This window comes from Pelophylax lessonae (genome assembly GCF_965119305.1).
Source record: "Pelophylax lessonae genome assembly, chromosome: 1".
Lineage (NCBI taxonomy): Eukaryota > Metazoa > Chordata > Amphibia > Anura > Ranidae > Pelophylax > Pelophylax lessonae.
In genome coordinates this window covers 43,483,424-43,506,498 of record NC_138768.1, presented here as the reverse complement: position 1 = coordinate 43,506,498, position 23,075 = coordinate 43,483,424, and the positions used below count along the sequence as shown (strand labels likewise).

The following is a 23,075-nucleotide window of genomic DNA, read 5'->3' as shown; positions in this document are numbered from 1 at the left end:
CTCCAGTTTTTCTACCAGAGCAGTAGGAGACTGCGCTCGCAGAAGGAGGTCATCCAAGTAGTCCAGTACCGCAATCCCCCATTGGGGTAGCAATGCGGGCCCCGGGGCCAACACTTTTGTAAAGACCTGAGGAACAGAAGCAAGACCAAAGGGTAACGCCACAAACTGATAATGCTCCTCTCCCACGGCAAAGTGGAGGAAGCGCTGGAGACCGACATATTGGAATATGACAGTAAGTGTCCTTGATGTCGATGGAGGCAAGAAAAATAAACTTAATGCAGGGAAGCCACCACCGTGTGAACGGAATCTATTCTGAACTTCTGCACAAAGCAGTTCAGCGCCTTGAGGTCCAGAATTGGATGCTCCCTGCCTATCTTCCTGGGGACTGTAAACAGGTTTGAGTACAAAACCCCTGAAAACGTTCCAAAGTTGGAACCGGGACCATCACCCTGTAAAGTAAAATGACCTAGTGGACACACCTGACTTATACCAGGGGAGTCCACGGGTCTGGGAGCCAGCGAAGACATCCCCCACCCCAGATACGGGTGAGGGCGCACCTTCATACTGAAGGGGCCTTGTCCACAGGTCTGGAGAAGCCCACTCTTGACTTGCCAGACCACGTTTGCTTAGATCCTGCAGAGAAGGCCCCGAAGGGCTTTGATCCCATGTCAGTCGACCCTGAGGGACGAAAAAACTTCCTATGAGCCAAGAAGGAGGGCCCAAGTCTACGACGAGGGCCCTTGCCCTTAGTAGCCTGCAAAAGAAAGGTACTCTTCCCCCTGTGAGACCTTTAATGATGTCATCCAGGGTAGCACCAAACAGGTGATCTCCTTGAAAGGGAATCTCCTTTTTAGAAGTCTGGTCCGTAGACCAGCATTTGAGGCAAAAGACACGCCGAATGACCACTGCTGGAACAGAGTTGAGCCACTAGGGGAGCCGCATCCAAAGAGACATCATGGATAAACTGCAGCCCCTGGACCAGCTGGTTCGCCAGCTCAGCAAAGGCAGGGGCCAGGTCACGGCACAAAAGCCTAGCCCATTCTGTCAGCGTCTGCAACACCACCTGCAATGGTGAATATTGGCTTCAGTGCCGAACCAGCCAGGGTGTACATATTGCGGGCCACAGCCTCCGCCTTTCTGTCAGTCGGGTCCTTAAAGGCCGGGGACTCTTTAACCAAAATCATGGTTCCCTTGTTCAATATGGAAACTGGAGGGTCCACCACTAGTGGAACAGTCCACTTCTTAAGAAGGAACTTCTCATAGGGGTATCACCTAGCAAAATCGCTTAGAGACCCCGGTACTCAGTAGTTTGTATGGTCCCACGTGCTTGTATGCATGCCTGACAACGTCGGGGCATGCTCCTAATGAGACGATGGATGGTGTCCTTGGGTATTTCCTCCCAGATCTGGACCAGGGCATCACTGAGCTCCTGAACAGACTGACGGCGTCGGATGGACCGAAACATAATGTCCCAGATGGATCGAAACATAATGTTTGGTCAGAGACATTCATACCAGTGGCCTGCTGGAGGTAATTTTCTAAGGGCTCTGGAAGTGCTCATCCTGTTCCTCCTTGCACAAAGGAGAAGGTAACAGTCCTGCTGACAGCCGGACGGACAGACCAGTCCAGCTCTTCTAGGGTAACTGCCTGTCTCCTGGAATCTCCTTCATGCGCCTGAGACTGTGCTGGGAGACACAGCAAACCTTCTGGCTATGGCATGCATTGATGTGCCACACTGGAGGAGTTGGACTGCCTGTGCAACCTCTATAGAGTCCAGGTATTTCCTCATGCTACCAGTAGTGACACTGACCCTAGCGAAATGCAAAACTAGTGAAAAACAGTCAGAAAAGATGAGAAGGGAAAAAAAAAGTCAGTGGCCTCCACCTGAAAAACCACTTCTGTTTTGGAGGTCATCTACTTGTTGCCCATCTAGTGCACCTGTTGCTAATTTCATTAACACCAAAGCAGCTGAAACTGATTAACAACCCCCTCTGATACTTAACTGACCAGATCAATATCCCAGGACTTTAACTGACTTGATACTATACTCTGATTAAAAAGCGTTCCTTTAATTTGTTTGAGCAGTGTATAAATAAAAAAGCTGAGAGACTTAATTTAGACTTTAAGTAATCAAGACTGTCGATAGTGGGGTACAGGCAGTATTCCCATAGCGGGCCCCATCGGGTCACCAGGGAGGCCGGCTTGGAAGGAGGATGAGTGCCCATGTAGGTGGGGTCTGGGAATGGCAGTCCTGTTCCCACCCCACTGATTACAGTTGAGGAGGAGCTGGATCGAGAGCCTTAAGGGCTACTGAGAGCTGAGTGAGGAGGGACAGCTTGGGATCTAATGAGGTGGTCACAACAAATCTCCTCTCTGTTCAGAATGTTTTTAAGGTAAAGCCGGCCATAGATGGATTGAAACTTGGCCGGTTCAATGGGGACTGGTTGAGATTAGATCCATCTAGGGGCAGTCTGGTTGTATTGAAGATGATCCATTGATAGACTTTAGTACAACCAGCTTGTCGGATTTATTTTGTATGCGATTACTGCTGGAGGCTATAATCATGTTCTGCCAGCAGAGAAGGCTCCCCATCAGCTGAACACAATAGCACTGTGGGAGATATTTCCCAATCAACACGGCCTGTGATGGGGTAATCAAGTGGTTTTGTGGTTACAGGAAAGAAAATCGCATCATGTATGGCCTTACTCCTGCTGTGTTCAATGGTGGAGGGGAGAGGGGGCCATTGTCACAAAGGCTGTAAAGTGCCCAATAATTTGTAATGGTGGCCCTCGTGTTATTTCTTATTGATAAATACAATATAAATGCACAACTGTAATGTAATTGCATTCTTTGTGTTCACTCTTTCCCCTTGTTACCGGTTTAAATTTTCTGATGCTTAGCTAGGATCCTGCATTCAGCTAATCTAATAATCCACACACAGGCTTTTCACCAACAATTTCGCTCTATGGAGTGTCAGCCATGCGACACCCCCCTCCTTCCCTTCTACAGTATAACACGACTCATCTCTTGAATGTCGCTGAGCATACGTACACCTGACAGTTACATTCACTGTGGGACTAAATGTCAGATTTGAGGATAACTAAGAGTGGCCAAAAGCTGCCCTATGGGAGCTAGCAAGGCTCCCTAATTCAAGCATCACTCCACATAATTGTAATGTTTCGGTTTCCTAGGAGGAGATAATGAGTGCCCCCTGCAGATCGAGGTGCTTGTTATTCCAGCAAGATGGACAATCTTCTGGTACAAGTGTGCCGTATCCTGAGAAGAAGCAAAATATCTAATTCACTATCAGACACGGCTGGCCCCGTCTCTCTGACAAATCAGGAAAAGATTGCCCTACACATTGTTGTCAGTGAGATATCTGCTCATCTATGGAAGCCCAAACGAGGCAGCAGCACCATGCTCTGTGAGTGACCACGTTAGAAGGCAAGAGGGGGCTTTAATCAACGGTAAACGGATTTTGAAATTTACGTAAGAGGAAGTTAAAGTGGACCTTTTAGTAACTTTATAAATCTGCATGAACAAATTCCTGGCCTGTCACAATGTACAGCAAAACTGTATCATTTTTTCATAAAGCTATTTTGAGCTCTAGTCTAGCGACGTGGCCTAGGCTGAGATGTCATCAATCTTTTGCAGGCAGGAGGAAGCATTTCCTCAGTCTCTTCTCTCCCAGTGATTAGACTGCAATATTGTAACAATCCCAAAGTGGAAGAATGCAGCATAGACTGACCTGTGTCAGCCAATTGTGCCATCTCTGAGCTGGTGTTCTATCGAATAGGGCAGATCGTCGGATGCCACCGACGATCTGCGCATGCGCAGTACATAACGTCACACCAGCTGATCTCCCGATCAGTTGGCGTGAAGTCAATACTGCTCATGCACAGATCGTAGGAGGCATTATCCGACGATCTGCAAAGCACGGAGGGAGAATCTAATTGAAGATTCTGCCTCGCTCTTTTAGCACATACGTGAGACTTGAGCGAAGTCACAGGCGGAATACTATTGTGGTTGGATGGATTTAGGTGTGTAAAGCCCCGTACACACGTAGAAATGTCGGCCGTAAATATTCGGCTGACGACCGATCGGCCGTTTGTAGGCTTGTTAGTATGATGCTTCCGACAGCCGACAGCGCATTTTCGGCCGAACAGAATCTGTCGTGCAGGCATTAAAATTTTTGTTGGCCAACACCAGAACGGCCGATTGTTCGCCAGTCAGTACAGATTTCGGCCGACAGACAGCAGATTAGCAAGACTGGGCATGCTCAGAAAAGAAAAAAGACAAGGAAAGTTAACCATCACATGACATCACTTCTGCAGTCGGCTGTTGTTGGCCGACAAAATTCGTGTGCAGTCTTTTGCAGTTTTCAGCAGACACGACAGCCCTGGAAAAAAAAACGGCCGATCGTTCGGCCGATGATCGGTACGTGTGTACGAGGCTTTACAGGGCAGATCTTGCAGTGTGGATTTGGGCGTTTTGCAGGATCTGCCCTGCAACACACCAAAACCCGTCCTGCAACACACCCAAATCAGCCTGTCACGTGAACAGTTAATTACCGCGCATAAGCAGAGAGCCAGACAGAATCTGACGATTACATTCTCCCTTTGGTGCTTTTGCGCATGTGGAGTGTTGACGTACTGTGCATGCGCAGATTGTCGGAGGCATTATCCGACGATCTGCACTGTTCGATAGAACACCGTCATCCTCTAAATCCAGTAAGTAGATGGTGACCCTGGATGAAGCCTTGGACTTGTCAGGGTGAGCACTGTGATTGTTTAATGCCTACAGGTATTTATTACCTGACACTTTGCTTAGCATACATATAGCATAAACAAATATATCTGATGCCAGGTTCTTGTTTTCACTGGAGGACAAATTCAACTGGAGAAGCGGGGACACCCAAAAGGTGGCACCAAATGCCGAGCCCGTGCTGTCCCCCGAAGACGTCACTGATGACAAAACGCTTTGTGAGTGGCTTCAGGTGAGGACATCACGCATGCTTTTGATGACCAGCTCTCCATGTTATATCACATGTGTTTATGACCATTATAATTTATGGTCCAACACATTCAGTAAGAGGCGTACACCGAGTGGTTTTAGGCTGGTGGTGGATTCTTTTGTCATCTACATTGCACAGTGCACTTTCTGGATGGTTGGACGGATGCCAGTTCATCCCATTTAAAGGGCTGTTTGCGATTTATATATACTTTTCACACTGATTTGTTTGTCTGTATTTTTACAGGCTGTTTTTTGTACGTTTGCACTTTATGTATGTTTACGTATTTATGTTTATGAATTTACATTTTTTTTTTTATTAGTGCTGCCTATAATTTATACACATTGTTTATGAGCTGCTATCACAGTTGATTAAGCTGCTGCTTACTTGAGGGCGGAATTTTTTTTGGGGATTTGAAATACCGCCGTTTACCATCATTCAGTTATAAAAATGATTGGGTAGACTTTAAATGTATCTTTCTTATTTAAAACAAAATGATAATGTCAATTATTTATTAGATGCAAATTCATGCAGATAGCCTCTTGACCAGGATTCAAGCCGAGGACCCCAGTGTTATTCACGGCTGCAGTTTAATTTTCACTTACAGGTCCCCATCCTGTGACTGGACAGTGAATACAGAAGCACAGCCTCTCTCACCCCTGTCTGAGCTCTGCTGTACAGGGGATGGTAAGAGGCTGGTATCATGTCAAATGTAGATACTTACACTGCATTAAAAAAAACAAAAGCAAAAAAAAAAACATTGTTAAATTAACCACTTAGCGACTGCCCAAAGCAGTTTTACTGCAACAGGGCATCAGCTCTGCGCCGGATAACATATACACATATACGTGATTCTGCACTTCCGGGTATTAAGCACAGCGGGAGCCGATCGGTGGGTATCGCTGACTCTATGTCTGCCGGCACCCGCTGATCATCCTGCAGTGAGAGAACGGTGATCTGCCTATGTAAACAAGGCAGATTGCCATTCTGACAGGAGGAAAAGCATGGATCCTGTGTCTCTGCAAAGCAAGTACAAGGATCCATGTCTTCCCCTAGTAAAACACTGGCTAGGCGCACAGTTAAAATCTAATTTCCTCATAAATTTAGGCCAAAATCTATTCTGCTACATGTCTTTGGTAAAAACCAAACTGCGTTTTTGGGGACACTATACTATTGGGGGCACCAGTATGGTTTTGATCGTGATCAAGATACTAATCTGTACAGATGCTATACTTGTAATGGCGGTGATCAGTGACTTATAGTGTGACTATCATAGTGTGGTGGGCAATATAGCACTAAATGACACTGGCTGGGAGGGAGGCTGACTGACACTGATGTTGCTAGTGACACTAATACAGTGATTAGTGATAATACTGTACTAATTTCACTGGTTGGGAAGGAGTGAATATCAAAGGACAATCAAGGGGTTAACTGTGTCTCTAACAAGTGTAATGTGTGTAAAGGTGTGCTGCTTTTACTCACTGAAATCAGAGCTGATTTCAGAGAGAAGAAACAGACAGATCACTGTCTGTGCAGATAGTTCTGTGTGTTTGTCAACACAGAACCCTGTGCAGTGATTGGCCACAGCCAATCAGCAGGAGTACAGCCAAAATCATTGGCTGTACCCTGCTGACAAGCTCGTGTTGTGTCCAATCATAGCACAGGTCAGCAGGGGGTGCAAGAATGCACGCCATCAAACCAGGAAGGACACTGTGACATACAGGCACATTGTGGTGCCTGGCTGTGCCACCTGACTGCAGTACATCTAACCTTGCAAGAGGTTAATTTCATTTATATCTGCTGTAGCCAGGTGCTGGGTTACAGAAACATGGAGAAGGAGACATTTATCTCTTTACAATCATTTGCTTTCTGCAGAATGTTGTGTTGCACTATCCCCTCTAGTCAGCCGCAGAACTATAGCCAGAAAAGCCTATGGAATTCTGTGCAGAACACTGAGGATCATGAGATTTAAAGTTCATAAAGTAAGTCATATTGTGGGGCTAATGGACCCTTTGCACTACAATTCCCAAGACACAGTAGGGCAGAGAGGAGCAGTGGAGCTGCCTTTCTGATAATGTCTGGCTAGGTTCTTCCTCTTGGTGCTGAGGGAACCTATGAGAGCACATCTGTTGTATACTGACCAGACCGCTGAGAGGCCAGACCAGCAGAGACACCCGAGGCAGCTCAGCATCTGCACCGTTGCCGCAGGGAGACCAGAGCAACCCCCCTACCCTCTACTTCCCACTGCTGAATCTCAGGAGGCATTCTGTTGAGAGAATAAGGTGGTGGGGGAGGAGCTTTCTACCACAAGAGATCACAGCTGCAGCACAGGGACTGGTGAGAGGGCACTGCCCATAGTTCACATTGCTAGCAGGGACTGTGTTACTGGAGGCAGGACCTTGAGTATACCGCACCTTTCTGCATTTTTACTGCACCTATACTGTATGTTATTTTTTTAAACTGTCGTTAAGTGCACCAACGTTTCTTAAAGGGCCCCAACAGTAGAGTCAGAACAGCAGCATAAAGGATTTCCCCACCCATTAAACCATCCTGCAAGTCCCTTTTGTTCCCTTCTCCCCTTTCATTCATTTCTATGGACAATGTACATCCAGTCAGGCTAGGCCTGGCATAGTTACCATTAATGCATTTGGCTGTATAGTTTTTGTGTTAGCTAAAACAAGCTTTATTACTGTTTAATGCTATACTTTAGGTGATCTTGTTACTGTTTATGCTGATCTGGACGCCAAGTGTCATCATGTGCCTAGTCCTTATCACCAATCCCCCTGCATGCTAAATTGTGTTCTTACAATTATCAACCCATTTCTATGCTTATTTTGTTACCAACCATATCAGGTGACAGTATATTAAGTTTGCCCTTCCTAACTGGTTCATTGCCTGTTTCTTTCAGTGATCTTCTGTGATATTTCATGCTTTGTACCCTCAACCTAGTGTGTCAGAGGGGCTGAAGTTCTTAAGGAGGTTGAGGCAAAGAAAAGGTGAGTATCCATCCTAATCAGCGGCTCCTGCGGGGGTAGCACCACACTACCATGAGTTCAACTTTCATATCCTGAAATGAAACATCAGTGTATAGTTTTTCTCATGACAAGATGCACTAATTTCATATCTGATAAATACTGTCATAAGACAAAGTTACTTATGGGTTACCCTGCCTAGTTTCTCACATTTATTCTGCTAAATATAAAATAATAGACTGTATGTTGCAGAGCTAGAAAATTAAAAGCAATAAAAGTATCAGGAAGAGAGCAGTAATCAGGGCGCTGTCATGCTGCGGAACAACAGTCAACAAAGCATACGTTGCAGCAGATTTGTCATGCACCGACTGGCTGCTTCCTCAAGCGTTTCCCGTCTTGATTGCAGATTTTATGGCTGCACTATATCCTAAGCTGCAATCTAGCACATATGGGCACGACGGCATTCACAATAAAGCCTCCGCCAATGCTTCAAGGACGCCTTGGCAGAATAATTATTAGAAGGAGGATGGGAGAGAGGGACTCTGGACTGAATCCAGCACATGGCTAGCCTGTTAAGTACGCAACACTTAAAGAAGAACTCCAGGAAACACTTTTTTGTTTTTAAACCATCTTCAAGTATATCTGAAGCAAATTATTTTTGATTTGGCTTTGGATAGAGTGAAGAAGGACTGGGCCCCCTGTTAGGTTTCTATTGCTGTCTGTGGCCTCACAGCTGGCATCCACTCTAGCGGAGAAAATAAAATCATTTTTAATGATTACTGCTTTACCAGTGATAAACTGATGTGTTGCTTCCCCACTGTTCCTCATACCTCCACAGTATTTTTAACACCCTCCCGCCCAGCCTATAGCAGAATGACGGCTGGGCAGGACTATTCTCCTTTGGAATGGATGTCACATGATGTCCCCTCAAAAGGCACCGCTCAGTGGCGTGATCTGTCAATGGCTGTGTCCACCGGACACATCCAATGACTGATCAATGCACCGCCCTGCTGCCAGTGTCCTGTAAACACTATGACCAATCACAGCAGATAACATGGCAGTTGTAGACAATGGATGGCTTCCTTTCATGCCATCCATTGTATAGAATTGTGCTGCTAGCTATGATTGGTCACAGTGACCACATGTACAGACAGGGCCAATCACAGTCCATCTGTACCATGTGATTTGATTTGGCCAATCACTGCTAATCACAAACAAAAGTCACTAAATGAATCAGTTTCATTCAGTAGAAATAATTGCTTATACCAATGAAATTCATTGGTATAAGCGATCATAATGTGTAAAAAAAAAGAAAAAAAATCCTGTTCACTCCCCAGAGTAGTATAATGTTACTATGGTAACACTGTATTGCTCTGGTCATAGTGTGTTAAAAAAAATGTAATAAAAAAAAGAAAAAAATGTTTTTGCTTTTTAAAGAAAAAAAAAAAAAAAGTGGGGATTAAACCACCAAAAGAAAGCTCTATTTGTGTGAAAACAAATGATAAAAATTAGATTTAGGTACAGTGTGGCATGACCACGCAATTGTCATTTAAAGTGCAACAGTGCTGAGCCTGGGCAGGAAGGGGGTAAAAGTGCCCGGTATTGAAGTGGTTAATTCCTAGGGTGAAGGTGGGGCAAAATACTTTTTCTCAATGTCAGATATGTCCACACATCAGACTTTACTTGAGATAATTCAATGGATTGCTTGTCTACTGCTCCTCCTGTCTCCATAGTATTTATAATCCATTGGGTGAGGCTGGGATAAAATAATTCTTCTGAATGTAAGACATCATCCACACATCAGACCTTCACATGAGAGAATGTGATGGATTGTTTTCCCACTGCTCCTCATGCCTCCAAAGCATTTTAAATCCTTCAGGTGAAGCTGGGGCAAAAGACTTTTTCTGAATGTCAGACATCATAAACACATCAGACCTTCACCAAAGATAATGTGATGGATTGCTTGTGCATTTTTCTTCATGCCTCCATAGTATTTACTATATATTTCCTTCAGTGAAGCTGGTGCAAAAGACTTCTCAATGTCAGATATTGTCAAGCCATCATACAACACCATCAAGGGTCTGCAATGGTCACCTGCGGACACAGGTGCTACAGCTGGCACGCTCTTTCCATTGAAAACCCCTAGTAAATACAGATGCATCTCAAAAATATCATCAAAAAACAGGATTTTTGTAAGAACTTACCGTAAAATCCCTTTCTCTGAAGTTTATCGACAGACGCAGCACCCGCCCCTCTACTTCTGAGTGAATGTTTTTTTTTTTTTGTATTCTAAACACTGCTTGCTTGCAACTAAACTGATTGCTGATAGCAGAGGGTGTGGGGTTATGCCTGCAGGGACAGCCCCATAGGCGCGGTTAAACTTTTTTCCTGCCTAGTGCCTATTCCTAATGGGAGGAACATAACTCTATAGTCTCTGAATAGATGGAGCTGCGTCTGTCGATGAACGATAGAGAAAGTTAATTTATTTCAGTAATTCAATTCAAAAGGTTAAAGTCATATATTATATTGATTCATTACACACAGAGTGATATATTTCAAGCATTTCTTTCTTTTAATTTGAATGATTATGGCTTACAGCTAGTGAAAACACAAAATTAAATATCTCAGGAAATTAGAAAAATTGTGAAAAACTTCAATACTGTAGACTATTGGTGTCACACTCTAATCAGCTAATTAATTTAAAACACCTGTAAAGGTAGGAGACCTTGCTGACTTGACAGTTGTCCAGAAAATAAGTCATCGACACCCTCCACTAGGAGGGCAAGTCACAAAAGGTCATTGCTAACAAATCTGACTGATCACAGAGTCCAAGCATATTAATGGAAAGTTGAGTGGAAGTAAAAAGTTGTGGTAGAAAAAGGTGCATAGGCAACAGGGATAACCACAGCCTTGAGAGGATTGTGAAGCATATAGATGGAAAGTTGTAGACTCTTGGTGTCACACTCTAATCAGAAGCCTTGAGAAGAATGTGAAGCAAAGGCAATACAAGAATTTGGTGGAGATACACAAGGAGTGGACTACGGCTGGTGTCACTGCTTCAAGAGCCACCACACACAGACATATCCAGGACATGGGCTACAACTGTCACACTTCTTGTGTCAAGCCACTCCTGAACCAGAGACAACGTCAGAAGCGTCTTACTTGAACTAAGGAGAAAAGGGACTGGACTGTTGCTCAGTGGTCCAAAGTCCTCTTTTCCGATTAAAGTACATTTTGCATTTCATTTGGAAATCAAGGTTCCAGAGTCTGGAGAAAAAATGGAGGGGCACAGAATCCAAGTTGCATGAGGTCCAGTGTGACATTTCCACAGTAAGTGATGATTTGGGGAGCCATGTCATCTGCTGGTGTTGGTCCACTGTATTTTATCAAGTGCAAAGTCAGCACAGCCCTCTACCAGGAAATTCTACAGCACTTCATGCTTCCCCTATGCCGACCCATTTTATGTAGATGTTGATTTCGTTTTCCAGCAGGAATTGGCACCTGCCCACACTGCCCAAACTACCAATACCTGGTTTAATGATCATGGTATCACTGTGCTTGATTGGCCAGCAAACTTGCCTTACCTAAACCCCATAGAGAATCTGTAGGGTATTGTCAAGAGGAAGACGAGAGACACAAGACCCAACAATGCAGACAAGCTGAAGGCTGCCATCAAAGAAACCTGGGCTTCTATAACACCTCAACAGTGTCACAGGCTGATCGCCTTCATGCCACGCCGCATTTATGCAGTTATTCATGCAAAAGGAGCCCTGATCAAGTATATGGACCAACTTTTCAGTAAGCCAACATATCTATATTAAAAATCCTTTTTTTATTGGTCTTATGTAATATTCTAATTTTCTGAGATACTAAATTTTGTGTTTTCACTAGCTGTAAGCCATAATCATCAAAATTAAAAGAAAGAAATGCTTGAAATATATCACTCTGTGTATAATGAATCTATATAATATGATTTTCACTTTTTGAATTAAATTACTAAAATTATTTAACTTTTTGATGATATTCAAATTTTTTGAGATGCACCTGTAAGTGTCTAGGTTCAAAACAAATATTTTGGGAGGGTCCTTTGGATCAGAGCTCTGCCCTTTCTAAACATGGAAGCTGGAGTCACAGAAATGCCCATGATGTCCCGAATAACATTGCAACCCCTTCCACTTTAAACATAGTGCTAAAGCATGGAGCGCTTTATAGCAGAATTTGAAAAACCAGGAGCTGATCAGGCCATTGGTTCTAGCTCTACACCCCCCCCAACTGGGACCTGGCACAACCACTCATGGATGGGCCTGACATAAGGTCTGGTACATAGTGGGTTGAACCCTGAGCACTAGTGGGCTGTTTGGCTTCAAGAGTTTGGTGAGACCTGGTGTTTATACAGAGCTTCCTTTCCTAATACCAGGGGCTGAATAGAGTGACGGGGGAGCAAAGGTAAGGTATGTGTAGCTGGGAAGGGAGGCATTAACAAAACTGGTTAAATTGTTCTGCATGGACAAAGCACAGGTTCAAATAGTAATTTACCTTTTGGCAAAAAACTAGTAAATGTAGCAACATTGAACTCATGTGCACAGTCTTTTTGCCACAGTGGCAGATGGGACATGTAGTAATTCACAGGACGACGTGCAGGTGGAGTCACGCTCTGAAATCAAAAGATTACAAGTTACCTTATGAAGCACTTGCCATGTAGCTGAGGGGGGGGGGGGGGGTATAGTTTGGGTTTTGATGGTGATGTGTGCGACTATGCTTTAGGTTATGGGTGTAACATGAAAGATGGTATAAAACCTGGACTTAGCCTTTCACTTTAAAAATAAATCCCTTTCCTCTTACATCATAGAGCAACATTACATTAAGTTGTAAAGAAGACTGGAGTTCAGCTTTTTAATCATAACCTAGTGCAGGGGTCTTTAGTTTACTGTCTTTCAGACTTTAGGGAGCCGGAGTTTGTCTAAAGGGAGTAGAAAATGGGCCGATGTCAGTGGATATAACCAATGCCCCATCATTGATATTAGTGGAAAGAATGGTGCTCCATCATTGGTATTAGTGGGAAGAATGGTGCCCCATCATTGGTATTAGTGGGAAGAATGGTGCCCCATTATTGGTATTAGTGGGAAGAATGGTGCCTCATCATTGGTATTAGTGGGAAGAATGGTGCCCCATCATTGGTATTAGTGGGAAGAATGGTGCCCCATCATTGGTATTAGTGGGAAGAATGGTGCCCCATCATTGGTATTAGTGCCCCATCATTGGTATTAGTGGGAAGAATGGTGCCCCATCATTGGTATTAGTGGAAGAATGGTGCCCCATCATTGGTATTAGTGGGAAGAATAGTGCCCCATCATTGGTATTACTGGGAAGAATGGTGCCCCATCATTGGTATTAGTGGGAAGAATAGTGCCCCATCATTGGTATTAGTGGGAAGAATGGTGCCCCATCATTGGTATTAGTGGGAAGAATAGTGCCCCATCATTGGTATTAGTGGGAAGAATGGTGCCCCATCATTGGTATTAGTGGGAGAAATAGGACCCAATAGTTGGCATTAATTGGAGAAATAGGGCCCCATCACCGGTGTCTGTGGGAAGAAGAGTTCAAATCACGGTTGTCAGTTTGAGGAATAGTGCCTTGTATCAGTGGGAGAAATAGCGCCCCATTGTTGGTGTGAGTGGAAGAAAGAATGCCCCATCATTGCTGTCAGTGAAAGGAATAGTGCCCCAAGAGCCGGATAATGGCAAGCAAAAGGGCCAAACTTGGTCCTTGGGCAACAATTTGGAGATCACTGACTTAAAGCGGAGCTCCACCCAAAAGGAGAAGCTCTGCTTGTTCACAACTCCCCCCCCCCCCTCCACTGCCACATTTGGCACTTTTTGGGGGGGGGAGTGGATACCTGTCAAAAGAAGGTACCTGCTCCCACTTCGGGGTAAGATTGCCGCACAACAATCGCGACGATCTACAAAATTTCTGGTCCCTTCTCCTCCCCCCCCCGCCTTCTGGGAGACACACAGGTCCCAGAAGACAGTGGGACCATTCAGAAAGCGCAGTGCGACTCGCGCATGCGCAGTAGGAAACAGGCTGTGAAGCCACAAGGCTTCACTTCCTGTTTACCTTAGTGAAGATGCCGGCACCTGCATCCACAGCCGATGGACGAATCAGCTAGGGGTGCCAACATCGCAGGATACCTGGACAGGTAAGTGTCCTTATATTAAAAGTCAGCAGCTACAGTATTTGAACTTCTCTTTAAGCCTGCTACACACAATGATATTATCGGACGAATGATTGTCCTTTTTTTTCCATGCTAGTCTCCATTTCAAAAAAGGAGGAGGTTACTAAAGTTATGAAAATTCTCGTACAAAAGAATATAAATTTGGAAGTGATCTAATGTATTGTAGTGTATTTGTATTGTCGTACGAAAACTGTACTGATTAACCAAAAAGCGTACGATCCTGTATTGTACGAGAAACATTTTCGCGTTTGTCCCATTGGGTAATTTCACACAACCTGTCCTGATCGGCTCTTGAAAGCGGTGTACTAATGATCATATTATCGTTCGATCGCTTTGAAAGTGATATTTTTCATATGATTTTCTGATCGTGTGTACAGGCCTTAAGAATATCAGTTTTGGCAAAGCTAACCACCAATCTGAGCATACCGCCTTGCAATGGTTTCCCAGAACAAGGAACACTTTATGCAAATTGGATATCAAGTTCCAACTTTCTATAAATATTCTACTGCTGACGGCTCATCATTATAGAGAATTCACATTTACTCTAATTAAACCAACAACACAAAGGGAAAAAAAAAAATCTAATTAACTACTGACGAGGTTTTCTTCTCCGCTTCTAATAATTACAACCAAACAAATCATTAAACTGTCAGCACAAGGAAAAAATAAAACTCCTTAAATCGTGCATGTATCCGCGACGTGGTCTACGCCTCTTATTTACTGTCTCGTTAAGATGCCGCTTAAGGCTTAAAAAAAAGAAACCAAAAATGGTTTAAAAAATAATTGAATATCAAAACAATCCCAATTTATTTATTTATTTTAAAAACAATTAAAGTTATGATTACTTTTGTTACGGCAACGGGAGCCACTAAGTTCCATTTTATACTCTTAACAGTAAAAAGAGTACCAGCTAGCCTGGCGATTGTCACCAGTTCCATGACACAACACTGCCAAGGTGGACCGTTCCATTAGCTCCTGCATCACGCTCCAAATAACAAATGCAAATGTAGCACCCCCCTAGGTAGGTGCTAGTAAGAGAGTATAGTTTTTGGCTCTGTCTGCCTATCAGAGGAGCAGCAGGCAAATCTATATTGCTTTCTGTCTAGCAGAGAGCAGGATCTGTTCGTGAGGTCTGCTCAGTATGCAATTCATTGAGCCTAGAGAGTGTTTCACATTGGTCCAATAGGGAGGCATGTGGGACAGTGGGAGGAAACCTGACCAATGGATACATAGGCTTTGATACAGTCCTGGGGATTGGCAGGGACAGGCTGTCTCGGTGCATTATGGGATACTGTATAAAAGCGAGGAGCACATGTGCTGTGGGGTCTTTGGCTGGAGAGCAGAGTCCCTAAGGGAGGGTGGTGGTTGCCTCCTCCTCTGTAGTAGTGGCATGTGGCATCAGGAGGTCATCCTGAGGGCCAGAGGAACGGAGCTGAACACAGAGGTCCAGGAAAGCTGTCTGAGGGGGAGACACTGGAGACAGTATTGTGAGTACAGAGGATTGTGTCAAAGGGCCTGACCTGAGGGGGGCCATCCAGGAGTAGGATAGTCAGTGGACGGGTGTCAGTGGTCTAGGAGAGTGTCCTGAAGATATCTTTAATTCATCAAGTCATCTGGTAAAAACTGAATTTTTGTAAGATCTTACCTGTAAAATTCCTTTCTCTGAGTCCTCCGACAGTCGCCGTCACTTCATATTCATCACTAATGGGTTACTGACCGCAGGAGTAGCTAGGCAACAAAATAGTTAATATCAAAGCTTTTAGCATATCCCACCCCTAGGGGGTGGTCCCCTCAGTCAATACCTCCCTGCTTCCTGCATTCCCAACTCAGTTTCAGTAGCATAGCAGTAGAGTACATAAACAAAACCCCAAAAGAGGGGCGGGGGCGGCGACTGTCGGAGGACTCAGAGAAAGGAATTTTACAGGTAAGATCTTACAAAAATTCAGTTTTCTCTTACGTCCTCGACAGTCGCCGCCACTTCATATTCATCACTAATGGGGACGTCCCATAGCAGTGTAGACATGAGGGGTGGGAAAAAAAGCAGCCGCGCCTAAAGCAACGCAGTACCCACATCAGAGAAAGGAACCTTATCAAAATAAGAGAACCAACTGGGCAACAGGAAAAAACGTGCTCAACAGGAGCAACAACCCAGGAAAACAAGTAACCCAGGGATAAAGACATCCCAACAGCCAAGGACCCAAAACAAGGGCCCTAAGGCACTGCCGCACTAAGAACCTTGCGGCCAAAGGAAGCATCCGCCGATGCCTGAACATCCACCTTGTAGAATTTTGAGAAGGTGTGAACTGACGACCAAGTCGCCGCCTTACACACCTGGTCCACAGAAGCCTGATGACGATAGGCCCAAGACGTACTCAGAGACCTGGTAGAGTGCGCCTTCACAGGGAAAGGGGGAACCTTCCTTTTCAAAGCATAGGCTTGCACAATGGTCTGTCTGATCCATTTGGCGATGGTCGCAGCCGACGCTGCCATGCCCTTCCGAGGACCCTCTGGAAGAACAAAAAGAGAATCCGACTTGCGAAAGGATTTTGTCGATGACAGGTAAACCCTGATCGCCCGAACAACATCCAAGGAATGTAAAGCCACCTCCCTTGGATGCTTAGGCTTCGCGCAAAGCGAAGGCAAGACAATGTCCTCATTGAGGTGAAATTCCGAGATCCTCTTCGGAAGAAAAGAAGGGTTAGGTCGTAAGACCACCTTATCCAAGTGAATCACCAAGTAGGGAGAGCTGCAGGACAAGGCCGCCAGCTCCGACACCCTGCGAGCCGAAGTGATCGCTACCAAAAAGGCAACCTTCTTGGACAACAGAGACAACAAAATCTCCCTGATCTTCTCAAAGGGAGCATGCTGTAACACGGACAGAACAAGGTTCAAGTCCCATGGAGGTAAAGGATCCCTCCGAGGAGGGGCCAAGTGCCGCACCCCTTGAACAAAGGTGCTAACCAAAGAATTAGACGCCACAGGGCGTTGAAAGAGAACGGCCAGCGCAGAAATCTGACCCTTAATCGTGGCCAACGCCAAACGCTGGTCCACTCCAGTTTGGAGGAAAGCCAACACTCTTGATACCGAGTACGAGCGAGGGGAATACCCCCTGGACTCACACCAGGCAAAATACGCCTTCCAAGTACGGTAGTAAATCTTCCCCGAAGAGGCTTTTCTAGCCTTGATCAAAGTGGGAATGACCTCAGGGGAGAGACCCCTATCCTTCAGGACCTGGCTTTCAACAGCCAGGCCGTTAAAGCCAGCGACTGTAAAGCAGGATGGAAGATCGGTCCTTGAGACAGGAGATCTTCTCGAAGAGGCAGATTCACCAGATTCACGAGGTCTGCGTATCAAGACCGGCGAGGCCAGTCCGGTGCCACCAGAATCACCTTGCGCGGTTCCGAGGCCAACCTGCGAAGGAACCTGGACAGCAGCTGAATCGGTGGAAAGGCATACATTAGACGATACTGACTCCAGGACGTCACTAACGCGTCTGAGGCGTCTGCCCGAGGATCGCGCGTCCTTGCTACGAACCTTTCCACCTTGTTGTTTAGACGAGACACGAACAGGTCCACATCTGGGGACCCCCACTTCGCGCACAGCATCTGAAAAACATCCGGGTGAAGGGACCATTCTCCCTGGTCCAGGGTCTGGCGACTCAGATAATCCGCCTGCCAGTTCTCCACTCCCGGAATGTGAACTGCCGTTATCGCCGGGACGTGCATCTCGGCCCAAGACAGAATGTCGGCCACTTCCCGAGCCGCGCGGGCACTCCTGGTGCCCCCTTGGTGGTTGATGTAGGCCACCGCTGTGGCATTGTCCGTCTGCACCCGAACCAACGCAGAAGACAGAGATGTATTGCTCGCAATTCCAGAATGTTGATCGGAAGGGAGGATTCCTCCCCCGACCAAGTCCCCTGGGCGGACAGAACGCCCAGGACACCACCCCAGCCCGACAGGCTGGCATCCGTGGTGATCACCGTCCACGACAAAGGACGAAAAGACTTGCCCCCCGCCACCGCCGGGGACTGGAGCCACCACAAAAGACCCCTTCGGGTGAGGCGACTCTAAATCCACAGATCCCGAGATTGCGGACGCCCGTCCCACTTGGCCAGGACCTCCGCCTGAAGATCCCGTGTGTGAAACTGGGCGAAGGGGATCGCCTCGAAAGCCGAGACCATCAATCCCAGACACCTCATACACGTCCGGAGGGACGAGCACTGATTGTCCCTGAGGGACCTGACCTCGTCCTGAAGTGTCCGGAGCTTGTCTTCCGGCAGGAAGACCTTCGCTTGAACAGAGTCCAGTATCATCCCCAGGTAGGGAAGACGAACGGACGGACACAACATTGACTTTGGGAAATTTATCGTCCAACCGAACTCCTGCAAAGTCTGCATCGTGATGGACAGGTCGTTCACCAGGCCCTGACTGGTCGCAGACCGAATCAAGATATCGTCCAGATACCCCAAGACAGAGATGCCCCGGGCTCTCAGTAAAGTCAGGACCGGCGCAAGCACCTTGGTGAAAACCCGCGGAGCCGAAGCGAGACCGAAGGGTAACGCCACAAATTGGTAGTGATCCTCCGCAATGGCGAATCAAAGGTACCTCTGGTGACCCTCGAAAATTGGAATGTGAAGATACGCATCCTTCAAATCGATGGAGGCCATGAATTCCCCCGGAACCAGGGCAGCCACCACCGAGCGCAGGGATTCCATGCGAAATTTGCGAACCCGCACAAAGTGGTTCAGAGCTTTCAAGTCCAGAATCGGACGTACCTTGCCCTCCTTTCTGGTAACAGTGAACAGATTGGAATAGAACCCCCGAAACCTGTCCTGATGAGGCACCGGAACCACCACTCCCTGGGCCCGCAGGTCCCACACCGCCAGGTACAGATCCCGCAAGCGCTCCGGAGTCAGCTGAAGGTTTGAGGGGAAAAATCTGCCCGCCGGCCGAGAGAGAAACTCGATCTTGTAACCAGATCAAACGATTTCCTGAACCCACCTGTCCCGAATGCGGTCCAGCCAGGGTTGAAGAAACCCGAGCAAACGTCCCCCCACCCCAGAACTGGGTGAGGGCGTCCCTTCAGGCCGTATTGTTATGGGCAGCGGACCCGGACTGGCTGGACTTCTGCTTACCCGTCCGCAGGCTTCTTCTGGGAGCCTTGGCCCTTGAAGGGCTTGCCCTTATAGTGCGACCGAAAGGCACGAAAGGACCCCTGAGAGGGCCTAAACGAGGCATTCTTCTTACCCCAAACAAACTTATTCTTGTGAGTTTGGGGCAAGAGAGTGCTCTTACCCCCAGAAATACCCTTTATCAGAGTATCCAAAGATTTGCCAAAAAGGCGAGATCCCGCGTAGGGCAAGTTAGCTAAAGTCTTGCGAGAAGATTGGTCAATAGACCAACATTTCAGCCATATCAGGCGACGGTTCAATACCGCCACACTTGAAAGACGCGCAGCCAAAGGGACCAAATCTAAGTCCGCATCACACAAATACATGACACCCTGATGAATCTGATCCACCATAGCCAAAGTTGTCGGCGGGGCAGAGTCAGCCACCAGGGTGCGCCTGAGCACCTGCATCCAATCCGCAATAGCTTGGGCTGCCATAATGGAAGCAAAAATAGGCTTCAGCATAGAGCCAGCAACCGTATAAGAATGACGGGCCAGAGACTCCAATCTCCTGTCCGTCGGGTCCCGGAACACCGGGGTATCCTCAGCAGGGATCGCAGTGGATTTATTTAAAATCGCCACTGCATGATCCACCTGAGGCGGCACACACCAGCGCTCATCAGTGGCGGGTGTAAATGGATAACGCAGCTTGAACCTACTCGGCACAGCAAAAGGCTTTTTTAAATTGTGCCATTGCTCATCAACCGCGCGCTGAAATTCCGTAGAGCAAGGAAAAACCTGCGATGTTTTGCGTTTCCTTTGTGTCCCATAAGAGGACATCGAAACAGGAGGACATGGTTCATCCTGCAAATGCAGCGTTTGCTTGATAGAAGCAACCAACTCATCCATGAGTGCAAGCTCTTCAGACGAGCCAGGGGGAGAATTATCAATCCCTTCCACCTCAGCCTCCCCCTCAGACCCCACAAGGTCTAGAGATGAGTGAGACCCTGAGAAGGGCACTCCAGCCATAGCAGCCCCATCGCCCTCTGAATCAGAGGAAATAGACACTCTGGGCCGTTTTGTGGATCGATCAGCCACCAGCATCTGCACCTGAGCAGCCAAATTTGCCACAATAGTAGCCAGATCAGCCCCCTCGGGGGAAGCAGCAGCCCCTTGGCCCCCCACCAAGGCGGGAGGAAACTTGCAATCCTGAGAATCCATGCCCCAGTAGTATTAGGAAAAAAAGGAGTACTGCCCCTTTAAGATAGCGGCGAGCGTAGCCCACCGCACCCACTGAATACACCGACCCCCACAGGGAGAAGAACACTAGGCAAGGAATACAGGAAAATGGAAAGGTAAAATCCTGGAGAGATCACACAGGCTGCTGCCACCGATCGCTGTCCCAGAGCAAAAGGAAGTGATGCAATGACTGACCGCCCCTGTAAAGCCTATGTAAGGCTACACAAACATGGCCGCTCGGCTGAGGACTTCATAGGCAAATAGAAAATGGCCCCGACATGTGGCCTGATCGATCGCCGCCAAAACGGCGGCGTTTGGCGCCAAAACGCCGCGCCTTACCACACAGGACCGGTCACCACAATTCTGCCGCAAAAAAATGGCGGGTCGCCGCAGCGATCGCCGCACCGCATGTCCAAACCCAGACTGCTTCATGTATGCATTAAGCAGAGCAGGAGAGCCCCCCCCCCCTCGCAGCCCACACACAGGCAGCAATTCCACACAGGAACTGACAGGGAGCTCAGCAGCCACACAGACATGCAGGGTCACACAGTCCCAGACTGACACCCAACAGACAGGTCCCCACATAGGGATACACTTACCAGTCCGGATGGCGTGGGGAACCTGCTCCAGCGACCAAACCGCTGTACTGAGGACAGGGAGTGTGGCAGCCGTGACGCAGTGGAACTGCGGTGCAAAACCGCAATGGCGTCCAGTGAGGTAGCCACCTCACAGATAGCATCCCTGCAGCGAACAGGGATGGGTCGTTCAATGTGCCAGGGAAAACCTGTGCTGAACGCTCGATGGCAGGCTGGGAAGCCCCTGGCCCTGAGCCCTGGGATCCAGGGTGGCCAGTCCGAGACCCAGCTCCGCACGATCATCTTCATCGGAAGAAGCTAACTAATGCTGAAAATAAACAGCTAAGTAAAAGAAAGAGAAAAAAAAAACTCCAAATAAAATCAAAAAGAGAAAAGAAGCTGAGACTGAGAGCCCCAGCACAGGAACAGCCAGCCTACTCCTAAGCTAGGCATTAGAAAATGAGTTGGGAATGCAGGAAGCAGGGAGGTATTGACTGAGGGGACCACCCCCCAGGGATGGGATATGCTAAAAGCTTTGATATTAACTATTTTGTTGAATAGCTACTCCTGCGGAGCAAAGATCAATAACCCATTAGTGATGAATATGAAGTGGCGGCGACTGTCGGAGGACGTAAGAGAAAACTTCATTCTAAATCCACCTAAGGCAGGGTGGATCAACAGCCTGGCTGTATCAACAGATAGATGTCCTCCAAACTTTGTGCATAGTTAATCTGGAGTATCCCACTAACCCTTCCCCCATCCCTAATTTATAAAATAAAAACAAAACAACAACATACCCCTGCATTAATTATTGACTGAGCCAAGAAGTAAAGTGATAGACTGTGAATATCAATGTTGCTAACGGTAACCCAGGGGGACCCAAAAGTGTGAAAATCCAGCAGGGGGCAGTGCTACACAAAAAAAAAAAAAGAAGGAAGGTGATTAAATTGGGAATGGCTGATGGGTGGGGCTTGGGGTGGCTGTGGACTTAGTATACTTGGATTTTGCAAAAGCGTTTGACACAGTTCCCCACACACGGCCAATGTGTAAGGTAAAGTCTACTGGCTTGGGAAGATCAGTTTGTAATTGGATAGAAAATAGGCTAAAAGACAGAATTCAGAGAGTAGTGGTTAATGATTCTTACTCTGAATGGTCTAAGGTTATCAGTGGTGTACCCCAAGGTTCAGTGTTGGGACCCTAACATTTTAATATCTTTATAAATGATATAGGGTCTGGGATTAAAAGTAGCATTTCAGTCTTTGCAGATGACACCAAGCTTTGCAGTGGAATAACTTCTTTACAGGATGTCTCCAACTTACAAGCTGACCTCAATGCACTGTTTCATTGGGCAACTATGTGACAAATGAGGTTTAATGTTGATAAATGTAAAGTTATGCACTTGGGGGCTAAGAATATGCATGCATCATACATACTAGGGGGAGTAGAACTGGAGGAATCCATAGCAGAGAAAGATCTGGGTGTTCTGGTGGATCATAAGCTTAATAATAGCATGCAATGCCAAGCTGCAGTTTCCAAAGCAAGCAAAGTCCTTTCTTGTATTAGGAGAGGCATGGACTCCAGAGAGAGAGATATCATTTTGCCCCTGTACTAATCATTAGTAAGACCTCATCTGGAATATGCAGTTCAATTTTGGGCACCAGTTCTTAAAAAGGATATCGGAGAACTGGAGAAAGTGCAGAGAAGGGCAACCAAACTGATAAGAGGCATGGAGGAGCTCAGCTATGAGGAAAGATTAGATAAACTGAATGTATTCTCTCTTGAGAAGAGGAGATTAAGGGGGGGGGGGGATATGATCAACATGTATAAAATACATAAGGGGTCCATATAGTGAACTTGGTGTTGAGTTGTTCACTTTAAGGTCAACACAGAGGACAAGGGGGCACTCTTTACGTCTAGAGGAAAACAGATTTAGTCTC

The 23,075-nt window shown here is 46.6% G+C and overlaps 1 protein-coding gene across 1 annotated transcript in view; it reads right to left on the bottom strand.

The window, feature by feature from the left end:
• Positions 1 to 23,075, bottom strand: part of PIK3C3 (phosphatidylinositol 3-kinase catalytic subunit type 3) — a 389,362-nt gene that overhangs the window by 10,293 nt on the left and 355,994 nt on the right. The window lies entirely within an intron of this gene.